The sequence below is a fragment of the Erythrolamprus reginae genome, chromosome 3 (assembly GCF_031021105.1).
Source record: "Erythrolamprus reginae isolate rEryReg1 chromosome 3, rEryReg1.hap1, whole genome shotgun sequence".
Classification (NCBI taxonomy): Eukaryota; Metazoa; Chordata; class Lepidosauria; order Squamata; family Dipsadidae; genus Erythrolamprus; species Erythrolamprus reginae.
In genome coordinates this window covers 113,350,968-113,367,786 of record NC_091952.1, presented here as the reverse complement: position 1 = coordinate 113,367,786, position 16,819 = coordinate 113,350,968, and the positions used below count along the sequence as shown (strand labels likewise).

At 41.2% G+C, this 16,819-nt stretch overlaps 1 long non-coding RNA gene across 1 annotated transcript; it reads right to left on the bottom strand.

Annotated features, from left to right (window-relative positions):
* Positions 1-14,240: 14,240 nt before the first annotated feature.
* Positions 14,241-15,546, bottom strand: LOC139165779 (uncharacterized). Its single transcript, XR_011558798.1, has 3 exons — positions 15,495-15,546; positions 14,457-14,483; positions 14,241-14,287 (listed from the first exon to the last, which is right to left on the bottom strand). It is a non-coding gene; the product is annotated as an uncharacterized lncRNA (long non-coding RNA).
* Positions 15,547-16,819: the final 1,273 nt, after the last annotated feature.

Sequence of the window (16,819 nt, the reverse complement as noted above, 5' to 3'; positions counted from 1 at the left end):
GGGGGATGGGGAGGCATTTTTACCCTTCCCCGGTTCCAGGGAAGCCTTTGGAGCCTGGGGAGTGAAACAAGAGCTTATTGGGCCCACCAGAAGTTGTGAAACAGGCAATTTCCGGCCTCCAGAGGGGAAGGTGTTTTTCCCTCCCTCAGACATCATCATCATCATCATCATCATCATCATCATCATCCTCATCCTCATCCTCATCCTCATCATTATTATTATTATTATTATTATTATTATTATTATTATTATTATTATTATTATTTAGATTTGTATGCCGTCTCTCCGGAGACTCAGAGTGTCTCCTCACAAGAATTCACCGCATTTTTGCTTTCTGTGCATGTACAGAAGCAAAAACATGCTGGGGACATGCACACATAACACATACACAAGACAACCAAAGCTGCATACGCAGCACACCAGTAGCAGCGGACGGTAATAGCAATTTAAGTTTAAGTTTATTGGATTTATATGCCGCCCCTCTCTGAGGACTCAGAGCAGTTTACAACATATAAAAAAGACAATATACAGTATAACAAAATCCAAATAATTCAAATTCAGTTACAACTAAAAAAAACTAAATTTGCCCCTGGTTATGTTTGAACCTCTCAACAAATCAGGAGGAAATTTAGGCGAGGCGATATACATGCCCGCTCGCTTGAGGGAAATCTCTCTTTTTCTGAACATGCATAAAAGATAGATAGACTGTCACTATATTGTTTAAATATTAAGAGAGAACTTAACCGCTGTTGTTACAGGCCGCAAACACATACTAAGAAAGAACTGATTTGGGCGAGGATTAGGGTTATGTTCTCTCAGTTTTTGTTGTTCTGTACTTCAAGACATGTATAGTCAAAATAAGCAAACGTACGATAAATTATGTAATGCCTTTTTTAAGGCTGATTGTAAAGATGGTTTATTGGTGGACAGGACCACATGGGTTTGCGGTACTGGGCAACATATGGAGGAGAGAGATTGAGGTATTTATACCCTCTCTTGGGCCTTGCCCTTAAGCTTCCTGTTCCTGTGCAAGAAATGTATTCTGTTGGCTTGTCAGACTCCCAGGTTATGCAGCAGTCATAGTTAACTTTGTAAGTTATCTGAGTCTCAGGCATGGTTGAAGCTTGCTAATGAAATGAAGGGGCTTGTCCTATTGCGGCTGAATGATTTTGCCCTTGGTTAGATCTTTCGTGAGGGCTAATCGCATCACTGAGGCTGAAGGTCTTTTGTCTTGTAGATAGGCTGGTCCAGTCCTGCTGGGGCTATTAAGAAAGGTGGGGGCTGTTTTCCAAGAGCATGTTTCTCCTTTAGGGAAATATAATATTCTACCTTTTAAATATTTCTCCAAATATTTCATTCTTCTAAGACAGGGTTGTGTGCTAGCTTTCCACAGGGTCACTAAACAAACTGTAACAAGTTGAGGATTACCTGTAATAACATTCACCTATCTCCAGTGATGGGCTCCTACGGGTATGGTCAGGTACTCAGTACCGGTAGCAAAATTTTGATTTTTTTTCTTTTCTTTTTTCCCTTCTGGGCTCTGGGTATGTTTTTCCTGTCACAATAAATGAGGTTGAATGGGTATAATTTTAGAAGAGCTGTGTGTGCATGTATGTACATACACTTTATGTAGTAGATAATCAGGGCTGGGCTACTGCCCGGACGGGGGGTGGGAGGCAGTGGGGTAGCAAAAATGGAACTCCACCCCCAGAACACCCAATTTGTACTGAAAGATGTTGAAACAAAATGCATAAGCCACAACCACAGTGTGGTAGTAAAAATTTTGGTAGCCCATCACTGCATCTATCTCCTTCCCACTGAAGTACTAGCTAGGAAGAGAAACTTTGGGATTCCTGCAGATGTGGAAGAAGGACATAACTATGCTCGCCAGTTAGATTTATTAGTTATTAAAATTCTACTGTACAATTTGTGATTTTGTGTGTGTGAGAGAGAGAGAGATAGAGAGAGAAAGAAAGAGACAGACAAAGACAGAGAAGGGGAGGGGAACATTAGAGTTAGCCTAACCTCCAACAGCTATACTAGATAAGAAGTTTCCAACCTTGGCAACTTTAAGACTTGCAGACTTTAACTCCCAGAGTTGAAATTGACTAAGGAGTTCTAGGAGTTTAAGTCCACAAGTCTTAAAAGTTGCCAAGGTTGGAGACCCTGTACTCAGGGATGGGTTGCCACTGCGCATCAATAGCAGCCCCAGGACCGGCTGAAAGTCATGACAATTCCTGTGCGCAACGTCCAGGGGGACTCCAGTCTTAAAGTTGCTAAGTTTAAAGAGCCCTCCTTTAAGGCTTCTTTTCCACTTGATCCAATGATTTTGGGAAAAATTGGGTGCTCAGAATGGAATCTTGTCTTTAAGATATCTTCCCAGCATGCCAAGCAAGTATGGGGGTGCCCCGGTCTTCCCCATGGACAATCAGTGGCCTGGATGATTTCTCTGTAGGAAAGACACTGCTGGCAATGCTGCTAGAAGCTCTCTGGTGGAAACCAGGAGTGAGAGGTTGAGGGATCCCTCGTGAAAGTGAGTGGGATTCAGAGATACCAAGTTTGAGTTCGGCTCTGCCCCGACTTCTGATGGCCTATCAGCTGGAAGGTGAGGTGGCTGTGTCAATCTAGTCAAAGGCACATCCTGGATGGATCTTGTGGCACTCAGTAGTTTGAAGGCAGATTCTTACCAAAAGGCCCCAAAAAGGTCCATTTCTGCCTTGTTCCATTGGGCGGATTCTCTCCAACCCCTGAGCTAAAACAGAATTCATCTCGTTGGGGACCCCAATTTAGACCTGCAAGAGGGCCGCTTTCTTGGTATTAAAGAGCCAGCCAGGTGGGGCTAGATCTCACGCAGTTGGGACATCCCTTCTCCACCAGAGACCCTGGAAGAAATGTTAGTCCTACCCCAAAACAATGGCAATTAATCCTGTGCACAGAGCAGATGGGCAGGGCCCCAAAAATGTGCTGGCGATTATGCTGGGCATTTTCAGATCAGGATAAATCTGGAAAAATTTCCCCTTTTTTTCAAAGGAAAGTCAAATTAACTTTAACTATAGCAAGGAATGTGTTTGGCAGGATGCCAGTTACCTTGTGTAGGAAGAAGGACAACTGCATCCCATCTGATCCCACCCCTCAAAACAACATTTCATCGAAGGTTTTTCTAAAAAGATCAGTAGGATCCATTTAAAAGCTGACAGGATTTCATCCCACAATTGAAATTTTCCTACCTACCTGCATGGGGAAAAGAGCTCAAGCAGGTCAAAGGAATTCCTGATTGTGGGAACGCGGGAACTAGTGTCTTGGAATGTGCGTGCGAAAAGCATAGACCTTGAGCATGACACGTATGATGACCCAGTTTCTCTAGCAACATTCTCCTTCCCAGCACTCTTGTCTTGCCTTCTTTGCTGCTAGCCTAAGAAAAGTGCAAACGTTATATATCACGAGGTGGGCTGATGGGACCTTTCTCTCGCTCTCGCTTTCTTTTTCTCATGAATCAGCACTTTGAAATGTAGCCCAGGTTGTGTGATTTTTATTGGTTATATTTTGTACGCTTAATACGTTATGAATTTGAATTGGTGTAACAGACCCATGTGAAATGTAGCATCGTAGAAGCCTGCATTTCTGTGTCTGCTTTCAATAAAAGGGTCATCCTGAATTGAATCTAGGTTGTCTCACCAAGGAGAAAAAGTTGTTTTCAAGTTTCTTGTCCGAGGTTTTTTCTCTCAATTGGATTTATTTATTTTATTTTATTTATTTATTTATTTTGAGACTAACGCGCAGTCAGTTGCCAGCTGCGAGCCTCCGTAACCCCATACCTGATCTTAAGAAAGAACTTTCCTCTGCGCAAATCCAAAGAGATTTCTTGGGGCAACTTTTCAGCACCATAAAATAGTGCACTCTGTCAGAGGTGGGAACCTCCCCACCCCCCCAATCATTCTGTTTGGGCCTTGGGGAAAATTCTAGACAAGCATCAAGACCAACAACCAGAGGTAAGGAATCAAATATTTTGGTCTATAACATCACCACTTCAGAGAGTTGTGCTAGCAGAAGGGGTCCTGGGAACATAGCAGCCACCTCTACCATCATTGACATCAATGACTAAACTCAGGAAAAAACCCTGGAAATTCAGGTGCTGGACTGGAGGGTTTTGTAGCAGTTCCTGCCCATCCTATTCCTAGTGATGCAGAGATGAATTTAAGAATGTGGAGTGGAGATCTGTTTCCTGAGCCAGGAAGATGACAAGGAGTTGAAAGTGAAAAATATTCAAACAGGTTTTAATAGTTTATCATTTATTATTTTTAAAAATGCCTCCATACTAGTCTTTTCTAAGAACACCACAAAAAGGTCTCTCCCTCTGGGTAATCATTCCTTTGCTTTGCCCTGATAATTTCTGTTCTTCCAGCTTGTTCATAGCTGGCAAAATGGCAATGCCAGAAAGTGAGACTTCAGTCCTTACTGTGTGTTGTCCTCCAACTTCTTTTTTCTTTGCTCCCAAGGGAAAAGCCCACAACTGAGGTGATCATGCAAGTAGGAGGGAATCTGCATAGTCCCTCCCAACAGCCACCTTGTTGAGGGAAAATCTCTCTGGAGGATCTAACTCAGGTCACATCAGGGTTGGATTGCCTGAATGATGTGAGGTCCCAGAAGTTCCCAACTGCCTCCATCTTCTGTTACACTCAAACTGTTTCAATCAAAGAGATTTATTCCCCGTTCCCTTCCTAGTCAGCTGAATGCAAATTCCTCATTCATTGGGATCGGCTTGATTTTGTTCTTGGGCAGCAGATCACACCATAGTAATCCCTTCTTTTTATTTAGGAGACTAATGTGGACACCCATCTTATGCCCAACATTCCTGGGCGGGTCAGTGCTTAAGAATAAAATATAAAAGCCAACAAAATGATAGTAATCACAAACCGTGCAGCGTATCATACCAACAAAACCATTCTCCCTCCACACCTTCTGAACTCTAGTCTCAACTTACCCCATACGTTAGAGGAAGAACCAACTGTTTGACGAGTCCATTTCACCCAATAAGGGGATGAAGGGGGGATGCTGAATGTCATAGAAAATCCTCTTACCACTTGGCAGGGGCAGCTATGGTCTCACTGGGTGACGTCTAAGCGAGGGGACCCGGAGACACCCATTCTTATCTGTCTCAGACAGAGAGAGGCCTTGCAAGTATCCTGGCTCTGTGCTATTCATGGTTTGAAAAGTGACGACCTTATTTTAAACCTGAGAAAAAACCCAAAAGTCCATGCAGCATGATAGCCAAAGGAAGACTCGATATACAGCCCATTACATGAGTGCAATTATGAAGGGACCAAGTAGTGAGGGACCATGAACAAATGGGAGGAGGTGACTCTGTGCCAAGCCAGCTAGCCACAGATAAACAACTGCTCCTCCAGCAGCAGTTGTGAGTCCAGAGCAGGGATGGGTCCCTCCTAGCTTGGACCGGTTCACCCAAACCGATAGCGACCCACTGGTGATGTCATGATGATGTTAATGAACCGGATTGGTCAGTGTCGGTCCATGGGCACAGCCCTCGTTTTATTTTTTATTTTTATTTTCTTCTGAGCATGTGGAGAAGCCCAGTTTCCAGCACTGTGTATGCAGTCACCATCTCGAGGAAGCGAACCAGTGGCAAGATAAGTTAGAACCCGCCCCTGCTTGGGTCCCCTCAACTTTTCAGTCCCAGAAAGTGGCTGAAAAATGCCCTTCTCCTGTTTTGCAGCCATGCACCATTTTCTGTCCTTGCCTCCTTCCTGTTTTTATTTGGTTTTCCCTCTCACTCTGAAAGCAAAAGGAAGTGAGGGAGGAAAGTGGGGAAGAAGGCACCGTTCCCCGTAAGCTGCACGCGTGAGCATGCGCACGCCCCAAAATACCCCCGCACACCCTTTTCCACGGGCGCACGCTCTCCATCCCCCTGCCAGCCTGCCGGGGGGGCGGGGATGGAGAGGCGCCAACAGTAGAAGGAAAGGGAGCTGTGGCCTCCCCTGCCTCCCCATCGTGCCTCCCGCCCCCACGTGCCCCTGGCCTCTTGGCGCTGCCCCCGCTCGCCCGATCCGCCCCCTCTCCTCCTCTTCCAAGAAAAGTGCGGAGGCTACCTGCTTGAGCCTCATGACGCCGCTTCGCCCTGCCTGTCTCCGTTGTGTTTTCGGGGGGGAGTGGCGGGAAAGCCCTGTGCCGGCCAGGAAAGCCAGCTTTCCAGGAAAGCAGCGTGCCTTTTAAACACGCTGCTTTCCTGCACCTCTTTCCTGGGGGGGGGGGAGTGGCCTCCTCCCCCCCCCGCCCAGGAAAGAGTTGCAGGAAAGCAGCGCATTTGAAAAGTGCGCTGCTTTGCCGGAAAGCCGGCTTTTATATTCTTACTCTTTTCCCTTAATATCTTCTCTAAATTTGTTTCTTGTTTGAGGAATATTTCTTTATTTTCCCTTTTACTTAAATACGTACTTATTGAGTTAACTTGTAACCAATTTTGTTGTCCAAGGCATCTCTCTATTTCATTTCTATTGATCCTTCCATCCTTTTCATATAACTGTTCAATTCTCTGTATACCTTTTTCCTTTAATTTCCATATTATCTTTGTGAGGTTACTTTCTTTCTTTATATTTATCACATGCAGCGTCGCTAATTTAGAATTTGTCATTTTTAATTTGCCTTGCCATTTCATCCAACTTTCTATAATCGCTTTAGTTGGATCTATTAATCTATTTATTTCTATCTTGTTCCATTTCCTAAATAATAATTCTTGATTCTTAATGTCATTAATTCCTTTCTCTAATTCTACTCATGGTTTCTCTTCTAATAATTGTAATTCAATTAATCTATCTATTTGATATGCATCCCTGTAATACTCCAAACTTGGATTTCCCCAACCTCCCTCACCTTCCGTGGCTATCAGCCTTTTTTTTTAAATTCTTGGACTTTTATTACCTTCTATCCAAGCATTTAATTTAGTATCCCATTCTTTTAATTTCCTTATTGGGAAGGTTCCATGCATTACCTGTAAAATGTATAGCATTTTTGAGATAATCATAATTTTTAATGCTCTTACTCTAGCCAACCTTCTCAAATTTTTATTTCCCCAATTCTTAATTTGTTTCTGAATTTTTTTCCATATTAAATTATAATTAAATTCCACCATATTTTCTGGGTTCTTTAATAATCAAACTCCTAAATATTTCATTTTCTTATTCCCCCGTTTTAAACCTGATACCTTCCGTATTTCAATTTGTTCTTTAGGCCCGGTATTTAAACAAATAATTTCTGATTTTTCCATATTTATTTTTAACCCTGATTGGTCTTTAAATTCCTGAAGTATTACAATCATTCTCTTAATCATATCTACTGGTGTCTCTGTAATTATTATAGCATCATCTGCAAATAGATTTAATTTTAATTCCATATTCCCTATTTGATATCCCTTCCATTGTTTGTCTTTTCTAATTTTATTAGCTAATGTTTCAATTGCCATCACGAAAAGCATCAGGGATAGGGGGCATCCTTGCTTGGTTCCATTATTTATTTCTATCTTCTCCGTTCTATTTCCATTCACTCTAACATAGGCTATATTTTCCTTATATATTTCTTTTATTACTTGACAAAATGTTTCCCCATATTCAGGCTATTACATAATTGAAATAAATAGTCATGATTTATTTTGTCAAAAGCTTTATAAACATCTAACTTTAATAGTCCCATTTTCCTTTTAGTTCTAGTAGCATGGTGCAGCACATTCACTATATTTCTAATAGGTTCATATATTCTTCTTCCTTTTATAAATCCATACTGATCCTTTCCAATTATTCTTGGTAGTATATTTTCCAATCTGTTTGCTAAAATTTTCATCAAAATTTTATAATCTTGATTTAGTAGACTAATTGGGCAGTAGGAACCGGGTTCTTTTAAATCTCGATCTGGTTTAGGAATTGTTACAATTTTGGAGTTCTTCCATGTTTGTGAAACATCTAATGTTGTGAGGACATTATTATACAATCTCTCCAAATGTCTTTGTAAGTTTTAACAAATCATTCCATTCTTTATTTCTTGTTATTCTTAAATCTTCTCTTATTAATTCTATTTCCCTTATTCTTTTTTCCCTTTCCATTCCCCAACTTTTTTTAATATAAGACTCCATACTGATTAAATTACCCCTAACAACTGCTTTCTTCGTGTCCCAGATAACTGATTGCCTCATTTCACCATTTTCATTTATATTATAAAATTCCTGAATATCTCTCTGAATTTTTCCCCTATTTTTTTCACTTACTGAAACAATTGTGTTATATCTCCAAATTCTTTGTCTACTAATGGAGTCTATTTTTATAACTGCTGTTATGGGTGCATGGTCAGATATCCAATTACTCTTAATTTCTGCTTTTTTTATTTGAATATTTCCTGTTTTATTCATAAATATATAGTCAATACAACTAAACTTATTATGTCTTACAGAATAATATGTTCCTCTATTTAAATTATCAGTATGTAGGTCTGTCATATTTAACCTATTTAAATGTAGTTGTTTCTTTTCTTTGTTGTTAGCCATTATTTCTACATTGAAATCCCCAGCATATATCACCATCCCTTCTGAAAATAAATCCAATTTACGTTTTGCATTCATACTAAATTGGTTAGCATTTACATTTGGAGCATATATTACCGCAAGTGTTATTGTAATTTGGTTTATTTTTCCTTTTACAAATAATAATCTTCCTTCTTTGTCCCCTTTTGTTTGTATCACCTGAAATGGGTTCCTTTCATTTATTAATATAGCTACCCCCCTACTGTTTATTTTTCCTCTAGATTCGAAAATACCTTTCCATTCATTACTGTCAATCAGTTTATCCGTTCTTTTCCGTCCCTTATGGGTTTCAGTAAGAAATAAAAAATTGACATGATTTTCTTTCGCTAATTTCAATAGTCTGTGCCTTTTTAGAGGCGATGCAAGACCGTTTATATTTAATGCCATAATTGTTCGATCACTCATAGTATTTCCATTTAACGTTTTCCCCTCCTGTAACCCAGAGTTCTATTAAATTCTTCATTTTTATAAAAGAATCTTCCCACCCAGGTGCCTCCCCCCGAATTTCTCTCACAATGAGAGAAAAGCGGAGGGGAAGTCCGCTGTTTTGATCAGGCACCACTGGGGGCACGATTCCACCAAAACTGTTGCTCCCCCCCTAACACCCTTTCTTTAAAAAAGGAAATAAAACCCCACACTCCCCTCCCCAAGTCTCCCTTAATTTGATTAAAATTAAAACAAATATTAAATTAAATCAGGACCAAACCTTAACCTTTTTCTTAATATATAAAACAATCAAAACAAAAATATTTTAAAAACATTTCATTTCTTTTTTTGCCTCGTAACTCTTGCCTCCATTTTGGAAGAATCTGGTGCTTCTTTCTCTTTCTCCAAAAGAGCTTGCCTTTTCAATTAGAACTCCTTAATGGGGAATGTTGATTGCAAAAGTTCAAAAAGATTTTTAACCCCCTCTCCTCCTCTTGTACCCCCCTCTTCAATCGCCTCTGTTGCTTTTTCTGCCTGTTGCTTTAAATCCGGATTCAAACCAAGTTTTCCCAGCATTTCCTTCCCTTCCTCCAACGACTTTGCTCGGTACATTTTCCCCTCTCGAAAGACCATTATAATTGCCGGATATTGCCAGCTGAAACGAATGTTTCCCTTAAACAAAGCTTCTGCTATCGGACGCATCTGGCTCCTAGCTTCCAGGTTCCAAAGTTTTAGCTTTTTACTTAGTCCAGTTTATTTGAGACTCCAAGAGGTTCAATGGGGTTTAAAATCCAAAGTTTATTTTTTTCATTTGAGGAGCATTCAGAGTTCAGCGGAGCGTCTACACCAGTGATGGCGAACCTATGACACGCGTGTCAGCACTGACACGCGTAGCCATTTTCAGTGACATGCGGCCACTAAGGAAGTCAGGTGTCCATTTTTCCAGAGGAAGAAATATCGTCGCTTCGTGTTCTCTTTCATTGAGTGAGCCGATTCTTTCCATTACAATGAAACCTGTTCCTTCCAAAGAGCCCCTTCCGGGAACGGAGCTGGGCCGAAGGGGTTTTTCTACTCGTTTCCGAGGGAGCAATACTGCGGTTTGTCCAGCAGATGGCATTACGATCCCATTCATCGCTCGCACAGAAAATGGGTCTTCTAAGAACGAAGTTGCCGCCTTTTGTCTTACTGTCTCTCGGGGATCGTTAAGTCTCCACCATCAGACATTACGGGGAACGCGCAGCTTCCCAATGTTTGGGGGTGGGTAGGTGAAAGAGGGCCGTCAGATGTTGCACAAAACGTGGGACTTCTCGAGATCCAGGTCGACCTCGACCGGATTTTAAATCTTCGAACCAACTGCGGTTCAGAAATTTCAAACATGGAGGGATTTGGGGCGCCCGCGTGTGGGGGGGGGACGTTCCCGTAGCTCTTCTATTCGCTCTTCCGGATGAAGCTCCCCCTCCCTCTGTTCGATTTTCTATGCCAGGAATTGGGCAACGGAGGCAACTGGCGGAGTGGCCTTTGCTTTCTTCCCGCAGCTTCAGCTGGGCACAGGCTGGAGAGGGCCTTGCTCCTTGGGCTATTCCCGCTTCTCACCGGAAAGAGATAGGCTGGGCTGCCCTTCGACGTGCCCCCCCTTTTCAAAGCCCATGGGATCTTTCTTTCTTCTTTTTTCTTTCTTTCATTCTCTCTTTTTCTCTTTCTTTCTCTCTCTCTCTCCTTCCTTCTCTCTCTGTCTCTTTCTTTCTGTCTTCCTACCATCTTTCTTTCTTTCCTTTGTTTCTCTCTCTTTCTCTCTCTCCCACTTTGTTTCTTTCTATCTTCCTTCCTTCTTACCTTTCTTTTTTCTCTCTCTCCTTCCTTCCTTCTTTTTCTTTCCTTCCTTACTTCTTTTTTTCTCTTTCATTCTCTCTTCCGTCCTTCCCTCCTTCATTTTTCCATCTCTCTCTCTTTTTCTTTCTATCTAACTTCTTACCATCTTTCTTTCTTTCCTTTCTTTCTCTCCCTCTTTCTCTCTCCCTCTTTCTTTCTGTCTTCCTTCCTGTCTTCCTTCCTTCTTACCATTCTTTCTCTCTCTCTCCTTCCTTCCTTCCTTCCTTTTCCCCTCTGCTCCCTCCCTTCCTCCTTTCGTCTCCTCCTTCCCTCCCGTCATTTCCCTTCTTTTGAAGTTTGCTCTTTGCTTGCTTTTTCTGTCAAACCTTTGCAAGGATATCTGTCTCAGGCTTCTGGAAATAACCTGCAATTCACGTGAGAATTCACCATTTCAGTGAGTCTTTGGGGCAAGGGCGCCCCTACCTCTCCTGCAGGAGTCTTTTTTTAAAAAAAAAGAGTCCGGGGACTATTCCACAAAGTGAAAATAAGACTCGGAGAAGCTTGTTTGTTGACTTGAGGTCAAAGCTTGAGAATGTAGAAAGGTGCCGCTTGGAGAATCAAGAGGAGTGCCACTATGAACGGGAAATTTGGAGTGCCTGGAATCGGTTACCAGACACTTTTAGCACAAAATTATGTTTTTTTCCTCAAGGTGACACACCACCCGAGTTATGCTCGGTTTTTTGGCAAATTTTGACACAATAAGTTCAAAAGGTTGCCCATCACTGGTCTACAAGCCTCGACGCAAACGCAAACAACTCCTGAAGCTTTCTTCAAACTCCTTATACATTTCAGTTTTTTCTTCGCAAAGTTTCTTATTTTCTTTAAAAAGTTCATTAATTTTTATTTGTAATTCTTCTTTTTCATTCTGTAGTTTTGAAATTTCCAGTGTGTTCCTGCAAATAATGAAGACCAGAGAGAAATTAGCCCCCAGGGTTTTTTTTAACTTGAATTATCAACCTTTTTATTCAATTTTTATTAAATACACATTAAAAATACCTTATGAAATTATGAATGTCATACAGACAGGGTGAACTTAATAGGATTGTGCAAATATTTGATGAACTATGTGAAGACTTACGAGCCTTTCCTCTGTAGTTTCTGGTGGTTATCTAAAAATTTCTCACCTCCACTGTAATTTGCAGTGTTCTCGGCAGAGCTCCTCATTTTTATCAATATTTTCAATTTTTTGGAATGTTGTTTTTTCAATTTCAATTTTCATTTCTTCTTTTTCTGTTGTAATTTTTTCTATTACTGCCATTTTCCTGTAAAATATAAGGACCAGAGAGATATTAGCCCTCTTGCAATATAGAGGCGGAAGGAGTGGAGGAGCCCATATCTAGGGTGGCACAGGGCCAGAATATCCCGGTTTTGCTGGGGAGAGGCAGATATGTTGGGAGACATGGGGTAGGCTGCTCTCGAGGAACAAGAGGTCGCTGCTTGAAAGCAATCCCGTGTTCCGGCCCCATGAGCTTAGCTTGGGGTACTGGCGACAAGCGAATCTCAAACCATAGGCTCAGGCTGTTGATATTCAATGCCAGGTCAGTTGTAAATAAAGCTCCCCTCATCCAGGATTTACTCCTAGATGAGGAGGCTGACCTGACATGTGTTACTGAGATCTGGCTGGGCCCAGAAGGAGGAGTCCCTCTCTCTGAAATGTGCCCAGCTGGGTTGCAGGTGTGGCACCAGCCACGACCCCAGGGAAGGTGGGATGAGTGGCTATTATAGCGAAAAAGACCTTCAGCCTACGCAGGCTCGCTGCTCCTGAGATTACGGATTGTGAGTCCCTCTTTGTGAAGTTGGACCTAGGGGTTCAGGTGGGCTTGTTGCTCATGTACCTGCCTCCCAGCTGCGTGTCAACAGCCCTGCCTGTGCTACTCGAGGAGGTAGCTGGGCTGGCAGTGGAGTTCCCCAAGCTTATTGTCTTGGTGGACATTAACCTGTTGCTCGGAGAATCCTCTGGATTGGTGCAGGAGTTTATGGCCACCATGGCAACCATGGACCTGACCGAAGTAATTTAGGGTGCAACTCATGAGGGGGGCATGCTCCTGACATGGTATTCCCCACAGAGCAGTTGAGCAATGATCTGAAATTAAGGGTCTTAAATATGTTGCCTTTGTCATGGTCAGATCATTTTCTGCTACGGCTTGATTTCAAGGCTTCAATCCTCCTCTGCAGGGAGATGGAATTGATTAGGGGATTCCTTCCCAGGCACCTGATGGACCCAGAAAGCTTTCAGAGGATACTCCCATCTGCTGGTCCATTACTCTGGGGGGGAAAGAACATCATCTTTCAGCTCTGGCAAGGGGCACGTTTGCCTGGTGCACCAGTTGCGGCCTTATTTGGACCGTGAGTCTCTACTCACAGTCGCTCATGCCTTTATCACCTTGAGATTCAAGTACTGCAATGCTCTCTACATGGGGCTACCTTTGAAGAAAGAGTGTTTGGAAAATTAAAATTGTGCAAAATGTGGCCGTGCAAATGGTCATGGGCATTCCTAGACATGCCCCTCTTTCTCCAACACTACGTGGATTGCATTGTTTGCTGATTGGTTTCTGGACACAATTAGTGTTGGTAATGACCTATAAAGCCAAACATGGCATCGGTACTTGGCGGTACTTGTGGGACCGCCTTCTGCCGCATCAATCCCAGCAATTGGTGAGGTCCCATAGAGTTGGCCTTCTCCAGGTCCCATCAACTAGACAATGTCGTTTGGTGGTGCGTAGGTGAAGAGCCTTTTCTGTGGGGGCTTCTGAATCAGCTCCCCCTGGAGATTCGCTCTGCCCCCCCTTCATTTATGCCACCAGCCTTGGGGCAGTTAGATCTCAGTCCCCCTGGCCGACCAAATGTTTGTATGGCTGTTGTTTGAATGGGTATGACTGATTTTTAATATAATTGAGGGTTTTAGATTGCCTCTATAGTTTTAATTTAATTGGATTTGCAATTGTATTTGTATTGTATATGTTTTTATAAGTTGTAAGCCACCCCAAGTCCTTAGAGAGGGGCGGCATATAAATCCAATAAATAAAATAAATAAAATAAAAATAAACATTTCTCACCTATGCAGTTCTTCTTTCAACTCATTAATTTCTTGGAGGAGCTCTACTTTCTTGATGGCATCTTTTTTAATTTTTGTGCTGAGACTTTCATTTTCTTTTATTATTTTTTGAATCTCGTCTTCTTTCCTGTAAAATATCAAGAGCAGAGTGAAGTTAGCCCCCTTAGGTTTTTTTACTCAAATTGTAAAACTTGTTTAAAATTAAAACTAATTGAAATATTGAAGAAACGATGAGAAAGTCAGGGTTGCTATCCAAAATTTTCTCACCTCCTCAACTTTTCTTCAAAGTCTTCACAAATTTCTTTTTTTTCTTGACAAAGTTTCTTATTTTCCTTAAGAAGTTCTTTTGTCTGAACAATCTAGAGAAGCCAAAATAGATCATAAGTCAGGAATATATTTCCGTAGCAGCCCACTTGCTACCCCTCACTACCCAATTAGTCACACTGGGCTTTCCCCCCTCTTTTTATGATATGAACTATGTCTCAGTCATGCACACTCAACAGGTTCCTTATGTACTAGATTGCTTACCTGATGGGAACGCAACTTTATGCTGGGCTAGAAAAAAAAATAGTCTTAGTTAATTTCTTTAGGAAATGTAAAACACAGTGGTTCAAAACAATTATGAATCATCTAAATTTTATTTCACTGCTATTGGTATTGTATGTGGCCAAGGAAACTAGCTAATGTAGCAAAGAAGGAACCGACCAAGAATTAGCATCAGCTCTGATAATTGCCATTCTTTCACAGAAATTACAAATAAACTAGTCTGTATAGATGTGTGTATGGATTTCATATATGCAATAGAAATATAAAGCGAACATATATACTACATAAAATATGCTGCACATGCATTATTAACCATTACCAATTGTGAAAAAATCATTTATTTTCATTTTTCTCATAATTATATTCTAAGGTGATTAGAGACACTATTTTTTCTATCAACAATTCTATATGACTTGGGTTGATGTTAAACATTGTTTCCTCTTCAAATCTGGGGTACCAACTATATCTCTGCCATCTAATCTTTGACACATGCCTGGAAATTCACACTACTGAAAAAAAAATAACATTTTACTATTCTTCCAAAACTGAAGAAACTTCTTGGGGCAAGGAATGTCGGTCTCTGCGTACGCAGGGTGATGCCTTAACCACGATACCAAACTGGCTTTCTTGGGTTGCTAATGCAAGCTAACTATGTATTTCAAAGGTCAAAACAAAAACCTAAACGGTCAACTGAGGATAAACAGAAATCACAATTCATATTCTGTATGTCTGTCTATCTGTGTTTCTCCAACTACCTACTGTTCTTTCTATCTATATGTCTGTCTGATTGACTGTCTGTATCTATCTATCTATCTATCTATCTATCTATCTATCTATCTATCTATCTATCTATCTATCTATCTATCTATCTATCTATCTATCTATCTATCTATCTATCTATCCTGGCTATCTATCTATCCTATCTATCCCCTACCTAGCTACCTAACTACCTGCCTAAAATTTCTATATGTTCCATCACACATTTACTGTGACAGCGTATGAACAAATGTTTTCTCTTACCTCCTTTTGGAGATGTTTCATCTTTTCTCTTGATTTTGTCAACAAATTGTTTTCCATCACAAAATCAGTAATGGAAACTAGAAGACAAAGTAATAGGTGAGAATGCAGAACAGCCTTGACATTTTTATTTCCAAAATTGGAATCTAAACTTGAGAGACAGTGTCCAGAATAGCACATAATTTTAAAATTATATTTGCCTTCTAATTCCTCTACTCTGATCCTTTAGGTAAGGTGACCAGATGTCCCACTTTTGGGTAGGACAGTCCCAATTTTTAACAATTTGTCCCACATCCTGCAGCATTTTTAAAAAGTCCTGATTTTTTTTTTTTTTACTTCCAACTTGACATCGCATCATGGCAGGGCAGCCTCCAGTGAACTCCAGGGCTGTTCTCTGCTTTTGAGCTTTTTTGGTTGCAGCTTGGAGAGCCTCCACAACTTAAAGAAGAACTTCCTGTGTATCTGTGGCGTTAAGGTGATCCCCCAGAGAGCGAGAAATAGCCTCAGGACCACAGCTGATGCAGCTGCCTGACACTTAAAAGGGAAGCAAGAAATAACAGCCAAAATAAGCCAAATAAGGGACTAAAACGGATGGGGATTGCGGATTTGTGGAAAGGTTCGGAGTGAGAGGTGGTAATAGTAGAATGACTTGGAGAGAGGAGCCCTTGATGCTGTCTGGTTGGATTGATTTGATTGTACAGTATTTGATTTGATCGGGAGTTCCAAGGGGCAACGCAGCAGTCATTGCATTTCATCAGGAACAGTGAGGACTTGAAAGATGGGTGAGGAGAAAGAGTTGAAGTGGCGGACGGGTGATTGGAGATCGGAAATCAGAGCTCGGAGATAGGAGACCAGCCACAGACTCCCTCCTCCTAATACCAGATTTAGACCTACTTGGGAATCATTCCGGACAAGCTGTTTGAATAGCAAAGGGCAAGGTGGTGTTTTTGCATGTACAGTATATGAAGTTTTGTGCAAGTTGAAAGAACAGAAGACTTAGAGGTGACTAGGCAAACCGGAAGCCCCACGCTGAAAATAAAGGGAGTATCACCAGCTCAGCGGGTTTATTAATTTGGATATAAACGGATTAGAACTATAAGCAACTTGATGACCAATAAGGAACATTGTTGAATTAATTTAGGATTGGGTCAGACTGATACATTAATTAGAAGACAATTGGGTTCTTAACTAACTTAATAACATTAAGAGTTCAAAACTGATCTTATTTAATAATCAATGTAAAACTGTCTAGGTATATCCTAATTCCTATTTCTCTCTTTCCTCTTCTGATATTCATTTACAATTGATTCCATATTAAATATAGAATT